At 35.3% G+C, this 23,875-nt stretch overlaps 2 pseudogenes; both read right to left on the reverse strand.

Moving 5' to 3' along the window:
• Positions 1-3,065: 3,065 nt before the first annotated feature.
• LOC119000905 (uncharacterized) lies at positions 3,066-3,181 on the reverse strand (annotated as a pseudogene).
• Positions 3,182-3,863: 682 nt separating this feature from the next.
• LOC119000892 (tubulin alpha-1A chain-like) lies at positions 3,864-23,502 on the reverse strand (annotated as a pseudogene).
• Positions 23,503-23,875: the final 373 nt, after the last annotated feature.

Raw genomic sequence — 23,875 nt, forward strand, 5'->3', positions numbered from 1 at the left:
ACACACGCTTTTCTAAATATGTAAGAATCATTCTCCAGGATAGATCATGTTAGGCCAAAAATAATTCTTAATATATTTTAAAAGCTAGAAGATATAAGTCAAAAACAAAAGAAAATTTAAAAAATGTATAAATAATCAGTAGTTAAGAAATGAAACAACAGAGTACAAAGGTAAAAATAATTAGAATCATCTCAGTTAATAGAAACATTTGAAACAATCTGAAGTGCTTCTATGACAAAAACATTCAGAAAAGTAGGAAGTGAAGGAAATGCCTTCACATAACTAAATGATCTTATGGAAAATGTACCCCAACAATGTGAACTGTGAATTATACAACATTGTGAAAATATAAAATATACTGAATGTTCACTCAGAAAGGAAACCTTTGCTATATGAATTTCACCTACAATTTTATTTTTTTATTTTTTTCATGAATTTCTTTTTTTTTAATTTTTTAAATTTTTTATTTTCATTTAATTCTTGTTCAAGTACAGTTTTCTGTCTTATATTCCCAGCTCTGCCCCGCCCAGTGCTCCCCACCTCCCTCCCGTTTCCACCCCCCTCCCATTTCCGCCCCCCACCTTAGTTATTGTCCATGTGTCCTTTATACTTGTTCATGTGAGTCCTTCCCCTTTTCCCCTGTGATTCTCTCCCCTCTCCCCTCTGGTCCCTGTCAGCCTGTTCCATATTTCAGTGTCTTTCATCATATTTTGCTTCCTTGTTTGTTTTGTTGTTTAGATTCCTATTAATGGTGATATCATATGGTATTTGTCTTTCACCGCCTGACTTATTTCGCTCAGCATAATGCTTTCCAGTTCCATCCATGATGTTGCAAAGGGTAGGAGCTCCTTCTTTCTTTCTGCAGCATACAATTCCATTGTGTAAATGTACCATAGCTTTTTGATCCAGTCATTTACCAATGGGCATCTAGGTTGCTTCCAACTTTTGGCTATTGTAAATTGCGCAGCTATGAATATCAGAGTGTATAGGTTCTTTTGGATTGGTGCTTCAGGGTTCTTAGGATATACTCCTAACAGTGGGATTGCTGGGTCAAAAAGCAAGTCCAATTTTAGTTTTCTTAGAAAATTCCATACTGTTTTCCATAGTGGTTGTACCAGTCTGCAATCCCACCAAGAGTGAACTAGGGTCCCCTTTTCCCCACAACCTCTCCAGCACTTGTTTGTTTCTTTGTTTATGATAGACATTCTGACTGGTGTAAAGTGGTATCTCATTGTGGTTTTAATTTGCATCTCTCTGATAGCTAGTGATATCGAGCATCTTTTCATGTGTCTCTGGATCCTCTGTATGGCCTCCTTGGAGAAGTGTCTGTTCAAGTCCTCTGCCCATTTTTTATTGGGTTGCTTGTCTTCTTTGAGTGGAGTCGTGTGAGTTCTTAAACCATTAAAGCCCTAGAGGAGAGCTCTGGCAGGAAAATCTCATATTCCACGCAGCAATATTTTTACTGATACGTTCCCTAGAGCAAGGGATATAAAGGAAAGAATAAACAAATGGGATCTCATCAAAATTAAAAGCTTCTACATGGCTAAGGAAAACAGTATCAAGATAAAAAGAGAAGCAACTGTTTGGGAAAACATATTTGGCAATGATACCTCAGACAAAGGTTTAATCTCCAAAATATTCAATTTTAAAATCTATGAGGTAAAACTTACATTTTCCATTTATCTATCTTGTCAAATTTATGACAATATAGTATATTGACCAAAATATTCAAATATAATATAAATGTCTTGTGATAAAATGTAGGAAGCTTCTAATGAGGCACCTCTTCATTCATATGGTAATGTATGTATTTCCTGACAGTCTTCATTTGATCTCCTCATTTTCATAAATGTACCTTCTGAGTAAAAGTTCTTTAGAGCACCTATTCTCTTATATTTATCTGCTCTATATATCATCTATCACTTTTGTTGATATGTAAGAGAAATATCATATGTACTCTTATGTGATGTATATGAACTGCACAAGTGTGTGTCTTTGATAATCGGTGCTAAACATGTTGGAGAGAAAACTTTTGGTTTAACATATATTGAATACACAAAATTAATGACTTACTAAAGAAAACAATGTTTATGTCCAAATTAGTTAGGAATGATGAGAAGCAATGAGCTTCTGGAAAAAATCTACTCAAACGGTTATCCTACAAAGACAGGGTAAAAATAAAGGAAAATGCACTTAAAATGGCTTTGCGAACCCCTTGAGAGGAGGCTCTTGTGCACGGACCACTCACTGCGGTCAACATAACCAACTGGAAGAAGAAAAAGAATGATTTTGACAAGGAGAACATTTATTGTGTATAAATTTCATGTCTTGCTTTAAAAAAATATAAAACAGGAGGGAAAATATAAAACAGCACTTTAAAAAATATATAAAACAGCACTCTCTCTGCTGCAGCAGCAAAACCCTCACCACAGCGGACAGCCGATGTGAAACCACTCCAACCTCTTATTCTTGTTTCCTCCAATGGACTTCTGTTCATAACACCCTCCGCACTTTCCTCTAAAACCTCATAAAGGCTAACCTTCCTTTTGTCTCCTCGGACTTTGCCCATAGCTACTGTTTGACAATCCTGAATCGCATTTTTTTTTGCTATTATTGAATAAATTCCTTTTGCTGGTAAAATAACTGGTTATTTTCTTTGCGAGTCTGACAAGTCACCTATAGGTGAGCAACCTCCTACCTTTCTTGTTTTATTTTTATCATCTTTCCATTTTTCCTAATGAGTGTTTGTGAGTTATCTGATATGTCATTATCCAGATGGATGATAACAAATTGGGAGAAAATGGGAAGACAGATGAATGATATGGTCTCAATGATGTAAAGACTCTTCAAGTGTTGTCTCCTAACTCAGTTATACAGAAGATATAAATTGCTTCTGTGATGGTGATAATAACTTATCAGTAAAAATATTACAAAACTCTGTGATTCAAATTGTTCCTTGTCTTCTCTATGTTATCTTGGATGCCATGTTTAAGATTAACAGCTTAATTAATTACCATAAAAACTTACTTTTCACTATAAATATGTTTTATTCTATTGTGGAATGTGTAAGGTAACAAATATAATAATGTAGACTCACCATATAAAATAATTCAGTGACAGCATTTTAAACTGATGAGAATAGATACTATATTTGATCTTAGCCAAAAGGCTGAGAAGCAATGGGAAAATATTTTATTTTATATAAATCTATATATAAACATATGTTTTTATTTATGGGAGAACTTGGTAATTTATATATGATGTGCTGATAAAATATTTTAAATTACTTAAAATATTTATTAAAATTACTTAAAGAATGACAATAAACATTGAAATGCAGATTTTAACTTGTTAAAAAACAAGGAAAATATAGAAAGCATATGTACTCTTCACACATTTAAGTAGAAATGGAAAATGAACTTACCCTTTTCTCTTTATATGTCAGTGTTGAAATGTTTCAGATCATATCATAGGAAAAAATGTCATGAAACACTAAAAAAATATTAAACTCAAATGTTCATTTCTGCACACTTATCAAATTACTTCAGTAAAGAAATGAAGCATTTTGCAAATGACAAGTTAAATAAAATACAAATGTCCTGAAATGATTGTTTGGTTTCGTATGAATGAACCACCTAGTGAATAGTTGTGTTTTTTTTTTTTTTTTTTTTTTTTTTATTTAAGACAGGGGATATTTTTTTTTTATGCAAACCCATCCGAAAAATGGACTGGAGGGTTTGTAACAAAGCATTGTCTTTTACAGCACAGGCCAGTAACTGTACATGAGCATATACAAAGTAACTGATCCAACCACAAATTTAAACATTTAAAACAGAATAAGCTTCCATGTAAAAGCAGCACTGCTATGACATTTTAAGTTTAGTATTCCTCTCTCCCTTCTCACCCTCTCCTTCAACAGAATCCACACCAACCTCCTCATAATCGTTCTCCAGGGCAGCCATGTCCCTATGGGCCTCAGAAAACTCTCACCCATGGACCAGTGGACAAAGACATACTTGGCATACAGGTCAAACTTGCGGTCCAAGTGAGCGATTTCTGTGGTGTTGCTCAGCATGCACGGAGCTCACTGTATGTTGGCCAGGTCTCTACCAGGCACCACAGCAGGAATTAATGCAACTGGGAAGCTACTGGGGCACCAGTCCACAATCTGGATGGTACAGTTGGTCCTGATGTTAGCAATGGCAGCATTGACATCTTTGGGAACCATGTCACCAGGGTACAACAGACAGCAACCCATGATTCACTGTGGTGAGGATCACATTTCACCATCTGGTTTGCTGGCACAAAGCATGCATTGGTGATCTCTGCTAGAGAAAGCTGTTCATAGTAGGTTTCCTCAGCAGAGAGGACAGGGGCATATGTAGCCAGAGGGAAGTGGATGCTGGGATAGAGCAACAGGTTGGTCTGGAATTTGGTCAAAAAGACATTCCCAGTTCCAATGAATCTGAGGGAAGTAGTGATGAAGGACAAATTAGACCTATCAACCTATTCAGGTTAGTGTACCTTGGGCGTTCAATATTGAGATTTCTACAACCAATCCCACAGATGGCCTCATTGTCAACTATGAAGTCACAGAGTGCCCCAGGGTGGTATGGGTAGTATGGGTGGTGAGGATGGAATTTTAGGGCTCAACTATAGCTGTGGAACTGGTGGGTTGAGTAAAGGCAAAACTCTGGAATTCTTACCATAATCTACAGAGAAACTCTCCATCAGCAGGGAGGTGAATTCAGAACCAGTTCCCCTACCAAAGCTGTGGAAAATCAGGAAGCCCTGAAGATCTGTGCACTGGTCAGCCAGTTTCTGAATTCAGTCTAGGACAAGACCAGTGATATCCTTGCCAGTGGTGTAGTGTCCACAGGCATAGTTACTGGCAGCATCTCTCTTTTCTACAATCAGTTGTCCAGCGTGGAAGAGCTAGAAGTAAGTACTAGTGAATAGTTTTTTGTGTTATCTAAATTTTGAATATAAGACTTCAAAAGTAATGTCATTAAACAAACCATATCTCTCCAATTTCAGCATCATTTGAGTATGAATTCAAGAATAAATTTTGTATGATATATGTATAGGCAAACAATATGAGGAAGCATGCATAAATACACATACAGAAACACATACTCATGTCTATATCTAGCACAGTCACAATGTTCACAGTAGATGTGCTTCCTTCATGCTGCTTACGATTATTACTCCACTTGTTACTTCCACTATGTCCCAATTCTGTGGTTATTTTCTGTTTTCAGTATTTATTTGCTTCATATCCACTGACTGTTTTCCTAAGGCTGATAATATGAAAACTTTATAAAAACTAAGGACCTAATGTAATTGATTCAAATGTAAAACACTGTGTGACACTTTATCTCCCTCTGAGGTCAACAAACATTTTCTCTGTTTCTTCTCCTCTCATCCAGTTCTTGACCCATTAGAATTTAGAAATCGATGGTATTTAATGTGGTCATTGCAATTTCTTTTTTTAATATATTTTATTGATTATACCATTACAGTTGTTCTATTCCCCCCTTCATTCCCCTCCACCCACACACTCCCTCCCCCACCATTCCCCCTGCCTTAGTTTATAACCACGTGTCTCAAGTTCTTTAGATTCTATATTTCCCCCACTATTCTCACCCTCCCCCCTATCTATTTTCTACCTACCATCTATGCTATTTTCTGTGCCTTCTCCCCACTTTTCCCCCTCCCACCCTCCTATTTCTAACCCTCCATGTGTTCTTCATTTCTATGGTTCCATTCCTGATCTAGCTGTCCTCTTGGTTTGCTTTTGTTTTAGGTGTGGTTGTTAATAACTGTCAGTTTGCTGTCCTTTCACTGTTAATACTTTTCATCTTCTTTTTCTTATATAAGTCCCTTTAGCATTTCATATAATAAGGGCTTGGTGATGATGAACTCCTTGAACTTGACCTTATCGGAGAAGCACTTTATCTGTCCTTCCATTCTAAATGAAAGTTTTGCTGGATAAAGCAATTTTGGCTGTAGATCTTTGGATTTCATGACTTGGAATACTTCTTTCCAGCCCCTTCTTGCCTGGAAGGTCTCTTTTGAGAAATCCGCTGACAGTCTGATGGGTACTCCTTGGTAGGTGACTGTCCCCTTATCCCTTGCTGCTTCTAGGATTCTCTCCTTCATTTTAGTCTTGGCTAATGTAATTATGATGTGCCTTGGTGTGTTCCTTCTTGGGTCCAACTTCTTTGGGACTCTCTGAGCTTCCTGGATTTCCTGGAAGTCTATTTCCTTTGCCAGACTGGGGAAGTTCTCCTTTATTATTTGTTCAAATACGTTTTCCACTCGTGGCTGTTTCTTTCCCCCTTCTGGTACCCCTATAATCCGGATGTTGGAATGTTTAAAGATGTCCTGGAGGTTCCTAAGCCTCTCCTCATTTTTTTGAATTCTCATTTCTTCATTCCTTTCTGGTTAGATGTTTCATTCTTCCTTCTGGTCCATTCCATTGATTTGAGTCCCAGTTTCCTTTCCATCACTATTGGTTTCCTGGACATCTCCCTTCATTTCAATTAGTTTAGCCTTCATATGTTCCTCTAATTTGTGACTATAATGTACCAGTTCTGTGAGCATCCTGATAAACAGTGTCTTGAATTGTGCTTCTGAAAGGCTGACAGTTTCTTGGTCGCTGAGAGTTATTGGCTCTGGGACTTTGAGTTCTTCTTGCGCCATCTTTTGGGCTGTTCATGCTTGTTCTGTAGCAGGATCGGAGCCCTAAGTGTTCACTAGAGCAGGGCAACTAAATGGATGGGTTGTGATGTTGTATGTGGGGGCGGGGTCAAAGAGGAACAATTGTGTCCCGTCTGCCGCCAGCCACCGAGGCCCCCACCAGCCCCGCAGCCACCACCGTCACCGGGCCCACACGTTTCGTTCCACTGCACGCGAGTGTTGCACGCGAGTGTTGCACGCGAGTGTGCCACCGCCATCAGCCCTCCACCACTGGGTTCACCCCCTGGGGCCTGCGTGGTCTGTCTCACTGTGTGCGAATGTGCGACCTAGGTCAGTGTGCCCCACACCCCGTCTGGTTCCGGGCTGCCTGTGCGCCTAGGTCAGGGGGATCTGTCCTGTCCGACCCTGCTTAGCTGCTGGCTCCACCCCTCTTACCGTCCCCATTGAAGGGTTCGTAGTTGTCTGACTTCCGTGTAATTCAATTTTCTGGTCTTTGGGTGTGTCTTTGTTCTCCAAACCTTTGTTGTATTCAAACTTGGCTGTGGGAGAAGGCACAGTGTTTCCACCTATGCCTCCATCTTGGCAGAAGTCCCTGCAATTTCTTATATAAGTGAGAACTGGTATGTGAGATAGAATAAATGTACAAATTTGAAAATTTTCTCCAACATATTTGTCCTACCTATGATTTACTCAAATACTTATAGTGTCATATCTTAGTATTTTCCTAGGATTTCAGGGGTGGTAGAAAGATAAAGGTCTTTTCTAAAAATAGCTGCATGATGAAAATACTTGTGTTCTCTTGGACTTCATATAAACCTCTAGTATATTTTAGAATTGAAAATAATCTTTCTATGAAGTAATTTAAGTGTTTAATGTATAAAAATCTCCTCATATAGTTAGCTTTAATAAAGCATTTAAGATTAACAAATCTCAAATTTCTCCAATATATGGAATGATTTAGGCAGGATGATCTGTTAACCTTTTTGGGGAGGAAACATTTTTTGAAAATAAGGCAGTGAATCTCCTACTCTAAAACTGGAATTTAAATGATATGATTGTATCTGAAAAATAATGGCAGGGTTGTTATTTGGGGCAATAGTTTAGCAGGTTGCTAAGTCATAGTGTAGCAGGTTTAAAAATGAAGTTGTGTGTGTCTTTAATCATATCTTAGAAAGCTACAAAGAAATAGACTTAAGTCAATGTAGTTTATTTAAAAGATGAAAATGCATGTTGAAATGAATCATTTATGGCAAATAATCTGAAGACATTTTTTATAAAACAAAGTTACTACATTTTGGTTGTGCATCTAGCTAGTAGTTTTAAAGGTACATAACTTTTAAAATATTAACTGTCTTGTATGATTAGAATATGTGAATGAGTAATTTATTTTGTACCAGGGATGTTTTGGTACTGTGTTTTTACTCAAACCACAGGCGATCTAAAGATACTACTGGGTCTAACAAACTAAGGACTGTAGTTACTGAGCATAAAATAGTATGTCTCTTAAATTTGTTTGTATAGAGGTCAGTCTTATTTTAATGGAAATAAATAAGAATTCAGTCATCTTTTTAAATATTAAACATTTGAAGACGTTTTATTGTTGGTGAAGAATGATAATGTTCAAACTTTTCATTATGTCTATGTAGAAATGAAACATATATTCAACCTATCACAAGCCATTACTTAAAAAAAACAATAAAAGGCAATCATAGAAAAATCACAAAATGAAAGACATATGGAATAAAATACGTTTTTTCATAGTTGAGAACAGACATAAAATTATCCTGTTAAATTGTTATCAAAGCATATAAATTTTTACTTTCAGTTTTAGTACTTGTATCTTTAAATATGACTGAACAGTTTTCACAGCAGAATGAATCCAATAATAGCACAGTCCAGGCATTTCTTTCTTTTTTCGGGAGATATTACACCACATTTTAGGCCATAAAATAAGTCTCAATAAAATTTAAATGACTGAAAACATAAAAGTTTTCATTCTGACCAAAACTGAATAAAATTAAAAATAATAATTGAAAACTTTCTGAAAATTTAAAATTTTTATAAAATTAAACATATATATATATATAAATTATATATATAACTTATATATATATAATTTATATATATAACATATATATATTCATATATATATATAACTTCAATAGACATCTAAAATACAATTAGATGTCTATGATTATGCAATATATTTATATTCTGGACAATAGTATGTTGAGCAGAGAAATAGAGTGGGTCATAAAGAGATGGGAAACATATTTTCATTCAGGAGGAATCAAAACTCTTAAATTGACTCGAAATTAGGAATTGGTAAACATTATGTAATAATATTAACAATGTACAAATTACCAAAATAATTACTAAATTACAAGTAAAACATTTTCTCTTATTGTTAGGAAATGGTATTTAGTGATATCTACTTTTTTATAAGTAAAAAAGTAATCAAATAAAAGACATTTCAATTTTTCTTTTTTAAATATTTGAATTTGGAATTCATTTGACTTTGTGGTGACATGTATGTGTACATGTTGTATGAGTTTGAACAGTCACTCTTTCTAAATATGCGTATGTTCTTATTACTTTTTCTAGCATACAGAGTGAGGAAAAAGTAGGTTTATAATTGCAAGTGCATGAAACACTTTATTCTTTTTTTTATTTTATTTTAATTTTTGTTTAAGTACAGTTTTCTGACTTTTACTCCCATTCCAGCCCACCCCACAGTCTTCCCCACGTCCCTCCATTCTTATATAATTATTTATAAAATAGCATATTATTTTCCATATGAATTGAAAATCTATTTTTCCTACCCTATATAACAATGATAAATTTAAGAATTATAGTGGGTTGAAGAGAATAGAAGCTTTTCCTTCTGATGTAAAAACATCCTGAGGCTTTCAGGCCAGTATAATAATTCTATGGTGTTGTTAATCACCCAGGACTCAAAATTTGTACCAATGGTTTTGGGACTGACTATTAAAACCCAAGCTCCCTAGCAGAGTTTAGAGAGAGCATGAGGTAATGTGGAAGATTTTAATTGTTTTAAATGAAAAATAGTACTTAGCATTAAATATAAATAGAATCATTATTTTTATCCATATTTAAAGATACTGTAAACCATTAAAACAGTAGTAGGTATATAGTAAGCACTATGTCAGAAACTCTTAAATAAAAAAATAAGTTAAGAATTTATTCAAGAAACCCTTTCTTCAATTGTCTATAATTGCCATGAATATAGAACCTAGCATTTATTTAGCCTTACTAAGTGAGGTTGACATGGCTAGTTAAATGATTAATAAAGGTAAACATACATATAAAGTCCACTGACAAAAAATTGCAAAGGAATTGCAATCCAAAATTTAAAAGTATAAGAAAACAACACCCCAGTGTTTATAGTTTCACAATTTACAACAACCAAGTGCTGGAAGCAACCTAAGTGCCCATCAGTAAACAAATGGATCAAAAAACTATGGTATATTTACATGATGGAATACTCTGCAGCAGAAAGTAAGAAGGAGCTCCTACTCTTTGTGACAGCATGAATAGAAACGGAGAGCATTATGCTAAGTGAAATAAGCCAGGTGGTGAAAGATAAATATCATATGATCTCACCTTTAAGTGGAACCTAATCAACAAAACAAACAAACAAGCAAAATATAACCAGTGACATTGAAATTAAGAATAACCTAACAGTAACCAGAGGGGAGATGGAAGGGGAGAGAAAAGGGGAAAAGAGAATTCAAGGACAACTATACAGGACACATGGATAAAACCAAGGTGGAGTGGAATCAGAGGAGGGAAATGGGGATGGCAGGGGTTGGGGCAGAGTGGTGGGAAAAATTGCATGCAACTGTACTTGAACAAAAATAAAAAAATTTAAAATGTAAGAAATATCTGTCAAGAATGAACAATTTTTGATAAATATAAATAACCTCTTCTTTGAAAGATTCTGAAATGTTGAGTCATATCACAAAATCTTTTAAGGGAAATGTTCTTTAAACACTAAATCTAAGTCTTGCAGGGATCTTCAGAGTTTTACATACTTTTGGGAAAAAAATTCTTGTGTCTAATTTTTCACTAACTCAAGCATCAAAAAAAGGAATAAAAACAATGTAAAATATTTTGAATTAATTTACTTGCATTTAGTTTTAATTAATATTAAATATACATGGCAAACTTTGTCAAATAGTCATTAGCCATATGTAGTCATTTATATTTACATTTACATTTAAATGATTACTTTAAATGATTTTTAAAATTTAGTTTTTCAATAGCATTATGCACGGTTCAAGTGCTAGTCAAATGTGGCCAGTGGCTCCCATACTGTACAATACACTTATAAAACATTTGCAGAAAGTTTTACTGGACAGCACTGGTCTAAATCAAAGGTCAGCAAACTATGACCACAGATCATTACTTATTTTTGTAAATAAAATGTTCCTGAATACAGCTATGGTCATCCACTTATGTATCATCCACAGAAATTTTCACAGTCCATTGGCAGAATCAAGTAGATGCAGTAGAGACCATATGGACTGCAACTGCAAAGCCTAAAATAGTGACAATTGCAATAAAAACAATTGTCTAAACAAAATAAAACCGATTAAATATAATAGCTACATATAAACATTTCTTAGAGAAAAGAATGAAGCAAAGTGCTTTTATTGTAAAAATTTAAAATATATATCAAAAATTAGAATCATAGTGTGTATTTTTATTTATTAATTTTCACAGTAATCTGTATAAAATTACAACTTTATATTCTGAATATACAAAATAAATAAGATGAACTTCAACTTAAAATTATATAAACATAACCTTAGTTTTCTGTTAGAGTTTGAAATATTTCACAATCTCATTTTATATGTTTTATAAAGTTTCAATATTTGCCAAAGGGATTGTTTCTATAGTATGTTCAAAAGTGATGGTTTATATTGCGAATCTTTCAGAATAATGATAATTTAAAGATAATAATTTTGCACCTGCTAAGTTTCCATATTTGTAGCATATAAATTGATTTGGATGGATAGTTTTATCCCTGTGAAAAAAACACATCTCTTCTGTTTCCTGAATAATCTAAAATGTCATATAATCAGAAAAGCTGATTAAAGTGAAATTGACTTATACCCACCAATGAGTTATTTTAGGAATTTCTAAAATTACGGGAAATATGTTTTTCCCAAACTCCTATAATTTTGACACCAAGTTTTGCTTAGAAGCTAAGATCCATTTTAAGATATGTTTAGAAGTCAGTATATGCATGCAAAGTGGAATAGGAAAGAGCCAGAATGTGATAAAGTGTGAGAAGAATTACCATTCATTCAACACCCCTTTAGAAAATATGATGTACTGATTATGATCTCCAGTTTTTCAATCAAACTTCTGTGTTTGGAGTTTTCATTTGCACTTCTCTCACTAGCTGAGTAAACTAGAGCAATACATTAGGCTATAAGATAAGATATGGTAAAAAAAAAAAAAAAACATTTAAAAAAACATTGCAGTGACTTAGCTAAGAATAGTGATTATTTCCCAGTTACAGAATATTCTAGAATTGAGCAGCATGAAGCAGTACATAAGAAGGCATATCTGCTCAGTAAGGTCTTTCATGGTACCAAGATCTTTTTGTAATTTTATCCTTATTGATACTGTCTCATTCTTTATGGTCAAAACTGGACTTGATATAGGCTGCTTTTTAACATGCATAGAGAATTAGAAAGAATAATAGGATGGTAAACAATTTACTTTTAAGCAAGTTTAGGATGCCACTAATAATTATATTCCACTGGTTAGAACAGAATCACATAGAAATACATGCAACTGTTTTCAAAGAAGGATTGGAATTCTACTACCTAAGTAAATGTCTAGCTTGGGAAAATTATGTTAGAGAGCCATTGTTCTATGTTCCACATTTTTCTCATCTTTAAATTTCATACTTATGGACTTATTGTGGCAAGTGACCTTGTGAATATATACAAAGTTTTCAAAAACTGCTTAACATACCATGAACCCTCAATAATTTTTATGTCTTATTTTATTTACATAATTATTTTCTTCTGTGTGGGCCACTTCAGTATTTTAGAGATTAAAAATAGAAGTAAAATTTGTTTAAAACTGTATTATAAAATTTTTATAATAAAAATAATCAATCAACCTGGCTGGTGTGGCTCAGTGGATTGAGCGCAGGCCTGCAAACCAAAGGGTCACTGGTTCAATTCCCAGTCAGGTCACTTGCCTGCCTTGTAGGCCAGGTCCCTAGTAGTGGTGCATGAAAGGCAACCACACATTGATGTTTCTCTCCCTCTCTTTCTCCCTCACTTTCCCTCTCTAAAAATAAATAAATAAAATATTCAAAAAATAAAAATAAATAATCAAGTGAATGACTAATACTGAAATTATTGATTGGAAGAATATTGTAGAACTTTTAGTTTAGTGGATTTTTAAAATGGTGCTCCAATGCACAACATACGTGCCTTTTTAAATATTGTATTGTGGGGGAGCTTTGTCCAGCAGAGCTCCCCAGCTGCTGTGGATGAAAATAAGTCTACCAAGGCATGATCTGCTTGGGGAGGAAAGGCTGCCCAATCTCAGAGGAGAAAGGCACTAAGGCCCCCTCTCAAAGGGCTTGTGTTAAGTTTAGCTTACATAGGTATGCATATCAAAGAAAGGATTTATGGTTTACTTATAACAATTCTGGGATCCCAGGGGTCCTTTTGAGTCAGGGTCTGGTAGCCAGGGTGACACTAATCAGCTGTAAAATCTTGGGAAACAAACTTATTTTGTGCTTAGGCCCTTCATTTAAATTGAGGAAATTCTTTACAAAGCAGGCTTTACAGGACTTTATGCATTCTTTCTTAGGCCTGATCGTCCCCCATTGGGAACAGCTGGTTCTGACACAGGGCTGCACCCCTCTTTGGCATTATTTCTGACTCAGGTGGGGGAAGCAAGGGAGCCGAGAGATTAGGAGACTTTTTACAGATAGAATGAGGACTAAGGCTATGATAAATCCAAGAGGTGAGTTTTTTTTGTCTCTACTCCACAGCCCCATAAGTCCTTCCCTGATGGCCCCATTTGTGACTGTGCTTGCTTTGGTTGTTCCTTCTTTGAGGAATCTTACCCAACATTGACTATCCAGCCATCCTCCAGGGGCCAAGCAGGGTGAAATAAAGGGGTTAGAGGCTGCAGCCCTGCTAGGATGATATGTTTTGTTTACTTAGTGGCTTATGGTCCCAAGATCTCCTAGCCATGGGGCCTTTTCACCTGTTGGAAAAGTTACAGCTCCTGAAACCAGGCAGGATGGTTCCCAAAATTGTATTATGAAGGAATATTTAAGTTAGCTTGAAGATCATAAAACCATTAACACAGATAAAGTACTATAAGTGTTTTGAAAATTCTAGGTGAGGAGGACAAAAATAAAAAAATTTAAATAAAAACTTGAAAATAAGTCTAAAGATTAATATATAATTTTATTTTATAATATGAAGGATTTGTGGCAATAAAGTTTAGCATTCTATTACCAGAAACTTTATTTTGTATACTAATTAAATTTAAATTAAACATTCAGACTTATTGTTTGAGCATCCACAGCTAAGCAATTAATTTCCCCAAGCATCACCAGGTCCTCATGTTAAAGAACAAAGAAAAAATCCTCTTCTTTGGGACAGAGGAGGTGTGGGGGAGCAAAAGCCACCTTGAAATTGTTCTAGACTATTCTCCATAACAAAGTCCTAATCAGCAATAGCAAAAACTTAAACAGAATCTTAGACAACCTAGGTAAAATATAATTATTCTATTCCAGTGTATGCTAGCCTCTTTTTCTTTTTCTTTTAAACTCACATCCAAGGATATGTTTATTGATTTTAGAGAGAGGTGAAGGGACATAAACAACTATTTGACAGAGAAACATCAATCAGATTCCTCCTGTATGCACCCTGACCAGGGATCGAACCTGCAACCTAGGTATGTCCCCTGAACAGGAATCGAACCTGCAATGTTTTGGTGTACAGGATGGTGTTCCAACCAAAGTGTCCATCTCGCTAGTGCACCTTTCTATTGTAACTAAGGCAATAAACAATTATGTGAAACATTCGTGAAGGGAAGAACTCAGTAATACCAACTACTAGAAGACAGAGACTTAATCATAAGATTATATAACACTGCATTTACCCACACAATTTACTAGCACATGTATAGGGCTTCAGTATAACTGGATTACAGTTAAACAACCTGCAAGATGAATACTCTATCTGAGGAAGCAAAGGAGTTAGGAAAATCCACCCCCCTAAGAAGAAAGATTTAAAAAATCAGAACACAAGAGGAAGTTAACGCTCTGCCACCTGCAGATATATTAAACATCATACACAATCCAACTCAGGTTACTACTGGTCAAACTTTCAGAGTAGGTTAATGCTGTACTCAACTCCTCTCATGACCACATCAAAATTACAACTAAATTATTTTAAAAAAACGTGAGAACCACCTGAGGACTAGATTAACATAACTTTTATAACTAAGAACATACTGGAATTTGTAGAAGCAGTGCAGATGTGAAACAGGTTGGTCCTAGACCCAAATGTGGCAGTTGAGAATTTGGAGAGGTATCTCAACCACAGAGGTCCTCCCTCAGGGGAGATAGGTTCCAGCCCACACCAGGTTTCCCAGCTCAGAACACCAGTGCCAGGAAGAGGATTCTCTGCAACATCTGATTGGGAAAATCAGTGGGGACTTGTCTGGGTGAAATGGAGGGCAGCTGGATTCTTGGGCTTTCCTCTGGAAGGGCCCACTTATAGACTTATTCGCTGATAAACTTACTTGCTCTGAGCTCCAGTGCTGTGGCAGCAGTTTGAAAAGTGCCAGGGATATACAGAAAATAACTGAATGTTCTAGCTTTCAAGGTGGAGGGTAGCTCTCTCAGATTAAACTGCCAAACCCTCTCCCCACCCAGCCAGCAAGTACAGACAGGAGCTAAATCTAAGTTTTCATCAAACTTGCCCACTCTGCTAATTCTTGAAAACCTTCCTTACCCAATCCAAACACTGGCCCAAATTTTTTTAAGTTGCTATTCCTCACAAGTCACCTGCATTGATTGGCCCACACTGTGAATTTCCCTAAAAATCTCTAAAAAGAAAAACCAGCACCAGTTGGTCTTGGCATGCTCTGTACCTCTTTCTAAGCAGCCCCTGGTATAAAGGACATTACGTCTTGGTTTGAAGCAAAGCCATTCCCAGGCACCAAGGGGTAGAGCAGAGGTAATCACCAATTGAATATCGCTTTGTAGATTAGGTCCTACCAGGTGGTCCAAAGTCAAGCTCAGGCAGTAGCTGACATGGACCTGCACCAAGGTGCTTCATAAGAGACTCCAGAACCAGCACATTGGTGGCTGGCTCAGACCAAACAAGAGCACGAGCCAATTAACTCTACTATGACACCCTCCAAGTGTGGAGATGGTAGACACAAAAGCCACACTATAGTGAATCCCACTCTGTGATGTCAGACCCTATGCTACAGCTTGTGCATTTTGGTTATGCCCAGTCTTCACAGCCAGTCAATCTCAGGGTCAATCCCATTCACTGATGTACCAACAACAATCAAGGTTTATTCCAACAGGAAGACATATACAACCCATTCAAGGGATAAACCTGGAGCATGCAGCTGAGGTGACCAGGGGCATTGTGTCACTTGGCCCCACAGAACACCTACTACATAAGACCACACTGCCCAGACTAGGAGGTGTGGTAGAACTCAGTAAAAACTTAAATAAATGCATTAGAGGAAAGCAATAGTGGATTGGATAAAGCAGAGGATTGAATCAACAAATTGGAAGAAAAGGCAGCAGAAATTATCAATAAGAACAGCAAAAAGAAAAAAAGAATACAAAGAATGAGCATAGTTTAAGGAGATTATGGGATGTCATGAAATGTACCAACATTCTCATTGGGGATACCAGAAAAAAAGGGAGAGCAAGGGATTGAAAACTCATTTGAAAAAATTATGACTAAAAACTTCCTTAATCTCGTGAGGGAAATAGCCATACAAGCCCAGGAAGCACAGAGTTCCAGACAAGATAAACCCAGAAAGTCCAACAATAAGACCGATGAGAAGCATCATAATTAAGATGCCAAAGGTTAAAGACAAATAAATAATCTTAAAAAGTAATGAGAAAAGCTATTATTTACCTACAGTGGAGCTCCCACAATACTTTTAGGAGATCTAACAGAAACTTTTCAGGCCAGAAAGGATTGGCACAAAATATTCAGTGATAAAAAGCAAGGACCCATAACCATGATTGTTCAAACTAGCAAAGTTATCACTTACATCAAAGGAAATATAAACATATTCCCAAATTAGCAAAAGCTAAATTTGATTATCACCAGATAAGTATTATAAGAAATGTTAAAAAGACTTCTTAGGCAGAAAGAAAAGATAAACATATAGGCAATGTGGTGGCAATAAGTGCATACCTATGGATAATTACTGTATGTACATAAATTGGTGAATTTTCTCCAATCAAAAGACAGGGTGACAAAATGGAGAAGACAAGACCCATATATATGATGCCTACAGTAGACCCACTTCCGATCAAAGGATGCATAGATACTAAAATTAAATGCCTATAAAAATATATTTCATGCAAATTAGAATGAAAAAACATGGGGAAACAATACTTATATTATATTAAATAAACTTTAATACAAAGGCTATAACAAAAGACAAAGAAGAACATTTCATATACAATAGCCAAGATATGAAAGCAACCTAAGTGTTAACTGATAGATGATTGGATGAAGATGGTAACACGAACATGCATAATGAAACATTGCTTGGTAGTAAAAAATAATTAAAGTTTATAATTTGCAACTACATGGGTAGACCTAGATGGTATGCCAAGTGAAACAAGTCAGAGAAACACAAATACCATATGATTTCACTTACACATGGAGTCTAAATAAAAATGAATAATTAAAACCAAAATAAATATGTAGGATGAGAGATTAGGGAGCTAGGTGAAAAAGGTAAGTAATTAAGAAGTAAAAATTGTCAGTTAAAAATAGTCACATGGCCCTAATCTGGTACTCATTGGTTAGACTGTCATTCCCATATGCCAAGGTTGAGGATTCTATCTCCAGTCAGGGCACATACAAATAATCAGCCAATGATTCCATAAGTAAGTGGAATAGTAAATGAACGTGTTTTTCTCTCTCTCTCCAGTTCTCTCGCTTTCTGAAAAAAAAATAATAGTGTGTGGATCTAGAGTGCAGCATAAGAATGCAGTCAATAATACTGTAACAGATAAGTATTGTGCAGAATGGGTAATAGACTTTTGTGGGAAATCACTTCATAAATCATATAAATGACTAATTACTATGCTATACACTTGAAATTAGTATAATATAGAATGTGAACAGCATTTTTAAATTTACAATATTTTTAAAAGCATACGACCCAACTATTAACCAGGTTATAATAAAAATCTCACACTAAGGTAATATCAGTCAAAATCCCTGTAACTTTTTATTTATCTATTTATTATTATCTATTTTTATCTATCTATATTATCTATCTATTGTCTATTTTTTATTATCCTCACCTGAGAAAACTCTTACTGATTTAGAGAGAGGGAAAGGAAAATAGAGAGGGAGAGAAACACTGATGTGAAGGAACAGCATCTATTGGTTTCCTCTCCCTGCCCCAACCAGATACTGATCCCACAACCCAGGCATTGAATCCTTTGTTTTTTCGGATGCCACTCCAATCAACTGAACCACATTGGCCAGAGCCTTGCTTTTCTTCCTTCCTTCCTTCCTTCCTTCCTTCCTTCCTTCCTTCCTTCCTTCCTTCCTTCCTTCCTTCCTTCCTTCCTTCCTTCCTTTCTTTCTTTCTCTTCCTTTCCTCCTTCCTTCCTTCCTTCCTTCCTTCCTTCCTTCCTTCCTTCCTTCCTTCCTTCCTTCCTAAGAACCTTGCTTTTATAAACAAAATTTTATACTCACTTTGAAAGCTACTTTGGCAATTTCTTACAAAGTTAAGCAGTTTTTTCATAAAATCCAGTGAAGGTATCATTGAGTATTTATCTGATGCTTTGAATCTTATGTTCGCACAAAACCTGCATGCAGGTATAAATTCTGATACTTCTATTCATAAATACTGGAATTGAAATATTATTTTAATAGATGATAGATGGTGGAAGCTAAGTTTCTAAATATTAGAGTGGAGATTTACAGATAAGCAGGAAGAGGAGGCTACAAAGATCCATATGGCAATAGATTAAGTTTGAGAAGTCAGAAAGAAACTATTATTGGCTTAATCTATGCATAGTTACATAAATACATATTTGTAAATATATGCATATACATAGTTTAGTACACACACACATTTCTGTGTTCTCTCAGCTAATGGGGCTAAAAGAAATGACACTCCAGTAGCAGCAAAACTGCTAAATATATCCATCAATGAAAGAAATGTGTTTCTCACAGAAGGAGCTTATTCTCAAACTGGGAAAATAAATACATATGATGAACATTGATCATCTTATAGTGTCAGAAAATAGGAAGTGCTCAGTAAAGAAAAAACACACATATTGACACGTATAGATAGGAGCACGTCAAAGGGGTATAAGCACCATGTGAAACACTTGATGATCAAAGCTCAAAATATTTGAACAAATATATAAATAAATAGTGGATTGCTATGCAAAGTATAAAATAGCTATTGATGTGTATATACTGGTATAAAAATATATGCATACATATCTTATGTAATACATAACTTAAATTATATGTAAATATTGTAACTTTTAAAATTTGAGGAAAAAAGTATATAACAATATTTAAAAGGATAACACACCATGATGAAATTGAGGTTTATCTAACAAATGCAAAGTTGGTGTAACATTTTAAGTTCAACAAGATATTAGAACATAAAAAATTAAATCATACGGTCATTTCAAATATATGTATTAAATATTCTCCTCAGGCATTTGTTATAGTACATTTTATTGAGCAAACTTTGGAATAAAGCATGTTACATATCCTCTATATCTCTAAAAAATAAATAAGGTTTGCAAAGGTGGAAATTCTCTTGAGATTGCTGACAAAATTCAGGTTATATCAGTCTCCACATGTTGTTCTCTTTTTAGTATTATTTTATATATGGTAAGCCTTTTGTTTTCCAATGGAAACTTTAGATTCAATTTGTCTATACCTACAAAATCATGTTCCTTAATATTGATTACAACTGTATTAAATCACTAGATGAATTTGGGAATAACTGACACCTTAGTAAATTAAATCTTTCCATCCATGCACACAACATTTCTCTCTATTTATTTACATAATATAATCCTTTAGAGTTTATAAAATTTTAAAAATAATTCATTAACATATTTGTTAGCTTTATACATGAGTATTTTTCTTGTATTTTTGGTTCTGAAGTAACCATATTTTTTTAATTTTAAATTCTAAATACTCATGCTAGTATATAGAAAAAATGATTATTTTACTTTAACCCTGAATTCTAAATCTATAAGAATAACTTATTAATTCAATTTTTTATGATTTGGAATCTTATACATAGATAATCATATTATCTAGAAATAATGTTATGTTATTTTTATCAGCTGCATCAGCTAGGATTCACAGAGCTGTGTTGAACAGGAGTGGTGATAGGGGCCATCCTCTTGCCTTGATCCTGATTTTAGAGAAAAAATATCTGATTTTATTCACCATTAAGTATGCAAGCTGTAGTTTTTTGAAAAGTCTTTAAGGTTAGTGCAGTTACTTTAAATGTATTATTAGTCATTGTTGGGTACCACCCTAACTGGGATCAGAAGATGTAACCCCCATGGCTAAGACTGAGTGGGAGACCTTGGGACCATAAGCCACTAAGGAGACAAAGCTTATCTTCTTGGTAGGGGTACCACCTCTGCCCCCCTTTACTTCACTCTGCTTGGCCCAGGCAGATGACTGGTTAGCCAATGACAGGTAAGATCCCTCAAAGGAGAGACAACCTAAGATAGGCATGGTCATGATGGGGCCCTCAGGGAAGGACTTAAGGGGCTATAGAAAATGGGGATGATGGACCCTTGCCTGTTGGCTTTGACATAGCCTGAGCCCTCAATCTGCCTGCAAGAAATCTCTTAATCTCTTGGTGGCCTTAATTCCCCTGCCTGTTTTAAGCTTGAAACAGTGGTGGAGGTGGCTGTGGGCCTGTGCTGGAAAGGGTGGGTTCCCCAGGGTAATCAGTCCTGAGAAAGAATGCATAAAATCCTATGAAACTTGCTTTGCTAATACCCTCAATTTAAATGATAAGGGTCTGGCAGAGAATGAGTTTGTTTCCCCCAAATTTTATCGCCCTTTAGCTATTTGGCACTGACTCAGAATAAGTCCTCATAGTTCTTTGAATGTCATCTATTGTTTGATCATTATTGCCTCACAATGACTGATGAGATTTACCTATATTCCTGTGCAAATTGAACCCAATAAGAGCCCACTGAGGACAGGCTCCTGGCCCTTTCTCTTCAGAGATTGGTCACCTTTTCTCCTTAAGCAGATCATGTCTTGGTAGACTTATTCTCATCTGTGGTGGCCAGGGGGACTCAGTGGGCAGAGAACCCTCACAAATGATGTTGCATTTTTCCCAAATGTTAAAGCCCGTAGATAATTAAATCAAATTAATGATTTGAAACATAAGGAAACAAAAGCCAACAAATTAAGACAATAAGTAGAAAAAAATCCAAAGGAAATGAGAATAGTATGAGCATCTTCTGGAACAGCTGTAGCAATACAACATTCACATCACAGGGATGCCTGAAAAAGAAGAGAAAGAAGAAATTAGAAATCTTTTTGAAAAAATAAATAATGAAAAAAAGTTCCCTAATTTGGTGAAGGAAATAGTCATTCAAGTCTATGAAGCACAGAGTCTCAAATAAGATGAATGCAAAGAGGCCCACTCAAAGACACATCATAATTAACATGCCAAAGGTTAAAGATAAACAGAGAATCTTAAAAGCAGCAAGAGAAAAGATATTACCTACAAAGGAGTTCCCTTAAGACTTTCAGCTGATTTCTCTAAAGAAACTCTGCTATAAGGGACTGGCAAGAAATATTCAAAGTCATGAAAAGCAGACACCTACAGCCAAGATTTTGCTACCTAGCAAAACTATCATTTAGAATCAAAAGGCAGATAAAGAGCTTCCCAGAGAAGAAAATAACTAAAGGAGCTCATCACCCAAAAAAAAATACATTATTATATGAAATATTAAAGGGACTTATTTAAGAAAAATATAAAATATATAAACAATAAAAGGGCAATAAATATGTACCTGTCAATAATTGAAACTAAAAATAAACAAACTAAGCAAACAAGAAGAGAGACAGAACTGTGTATATAGAGAGTGTTTTGATGGTTGCTGAATGGAAGGGGGTTGTGGAGTATTGGGTGAAGAGGTGAGAGGGTTAAAAAGTACAAATAAGAAGTCACAGAATAGCCATGAGGATGTAAATAAAGTACAGTATAGGAAATGGAGTAGTCAAAGAACTTACATGTATGACTCATGGACATGACATGAACAATGGTGAGGAGATTGCCCGAGGGTGTGTGTGTGGGGCCTGGGTGGAGTGAACAAAGGGAAAAATAAGGACAACTGTAATAGCATAATAAATAAAATATAACTTAAAAAGATTTTTATTAGTTTATCATTTGATATTCTGTAGCCTTTCAAGGTAATAAATTACATTAATTGACTTTTAAATCTTGGCCACCCTTGATTATTTAGGTTAAATCCCAAATAGCTGTGATGTATAATAATTTTATGAACCATTTGATTCTACTTGTTAAAATTTTCTTGACTAATTTTGGTCTGTGTTGAAAACATTTTTGTTGCATAGTTTTTTCTTTCTATAATTTTTTTTCTGGTTTTGGTATGGGAGTTTGCTAGCCACATGGAATGTTAAGAAGAGGTTCTTCTGCTTCTGTTTTGTGGAAAAGTTATAAAGAATTGTTATTTCATTTTTAAATATCTGGTAGAAGTCAACAGTAAAAATATCTGGGCCTGGTGTTGCATATTTTAAAAAGTAATCAATTGTTGATATGGTATCTTAATAGAGAATGGAATATTAGAATTTTTGCTTATTCTTGTGTGAGTTTTGGTATTTTAGGAATTGGTTCATTTCATGTAAGTAATATTTGTCTTTCTTTTCTTCTGATTAGCTTGTGTTGATATTTATCTATGCTACTGGTTTCATTTTTGTAAAGAATTTTTAACCCTGGCTGGTGTAGCCCAGAAGATTGAGCATGGGCTTGTGAACCGAAGGGTCACTTATTTCATTTACAGTCAGGGTACATGCCTGGGTTTCAGGCCAGGTCCCCAGTTTGAGGTGCTCAACAGGCAACCACACATTGATGTTTCCCCCTCTCTTTCTCCTTCCCTTCCTTTCTCTCTAAAAAAATTAATAAATACATATATTTAAAAATAAATATTATTTATTTATTTGCTTGTTTGTTTGTTTGTTTTTAGAGAGGGGAAGGAATGGACACAGGGAGAAAAACATTAATGTATGGTTGCCTCTCATGCATCTGCTGCTGTCAATGTGGCCCACAACTCAGGCATATACCCTGACTGAGGATCGAACTATTGACCCTTCGGTTCCCAGGATGGCACTCAATCCACTGAGTCACACCAGCCAGGGCTATGCTATTGTAAATTTTGAATTTTATTTTTTTCATCACACTTTATACTCTCTTCCACATCCACCCACTCAGTACCCTCACCATCATCACACTGTTGCCCATGTCCATGAGTCGTTTTTCTTTTTGATCATTCCCTTACCCAACTAACCCAACCCCTGCCCCAGAGCTTTCAGCCTACTGTATATCTATGAGTCTATCCCTATTTTGTTTATTCATTCAGATTGTTCATTAGATTCCACATATAAGTGAAATCATATAAAATTTGTCTTCTTTTGACTGGCTTATTTCACAAACATACTATTCTCCAGGTCCACTATGCTATTGCAAAGGGTAGCACTTTCTTCTTTTTTATAGACAAGTAGTAATCCATTGTCTAAATGCACCATAGTTCTTTTATCATCTCATCAGCTACTGGACAGGTTGCTTCCGTATTTGGTGATTGTAAATAATGCTGTAATAAACATAGAGGTGCTTATGTTCT

This window comes from Sturnira hondurensis, unplaced genomic scaffold (genome assembly GCF_014824575.4).
Source record: "Sturnira hondurensis isolate 20B ecotype Veracruz unplaced genomic scaffold, ASM1482457v3 Scaffold0016433, whole genome shotgun sequence".
NCBI lineage: Eukaryota > Metazoa > Chordata > Mammalia > Chiroptera > Phyllostomidae > Sturnira > Sturnira hondurensis.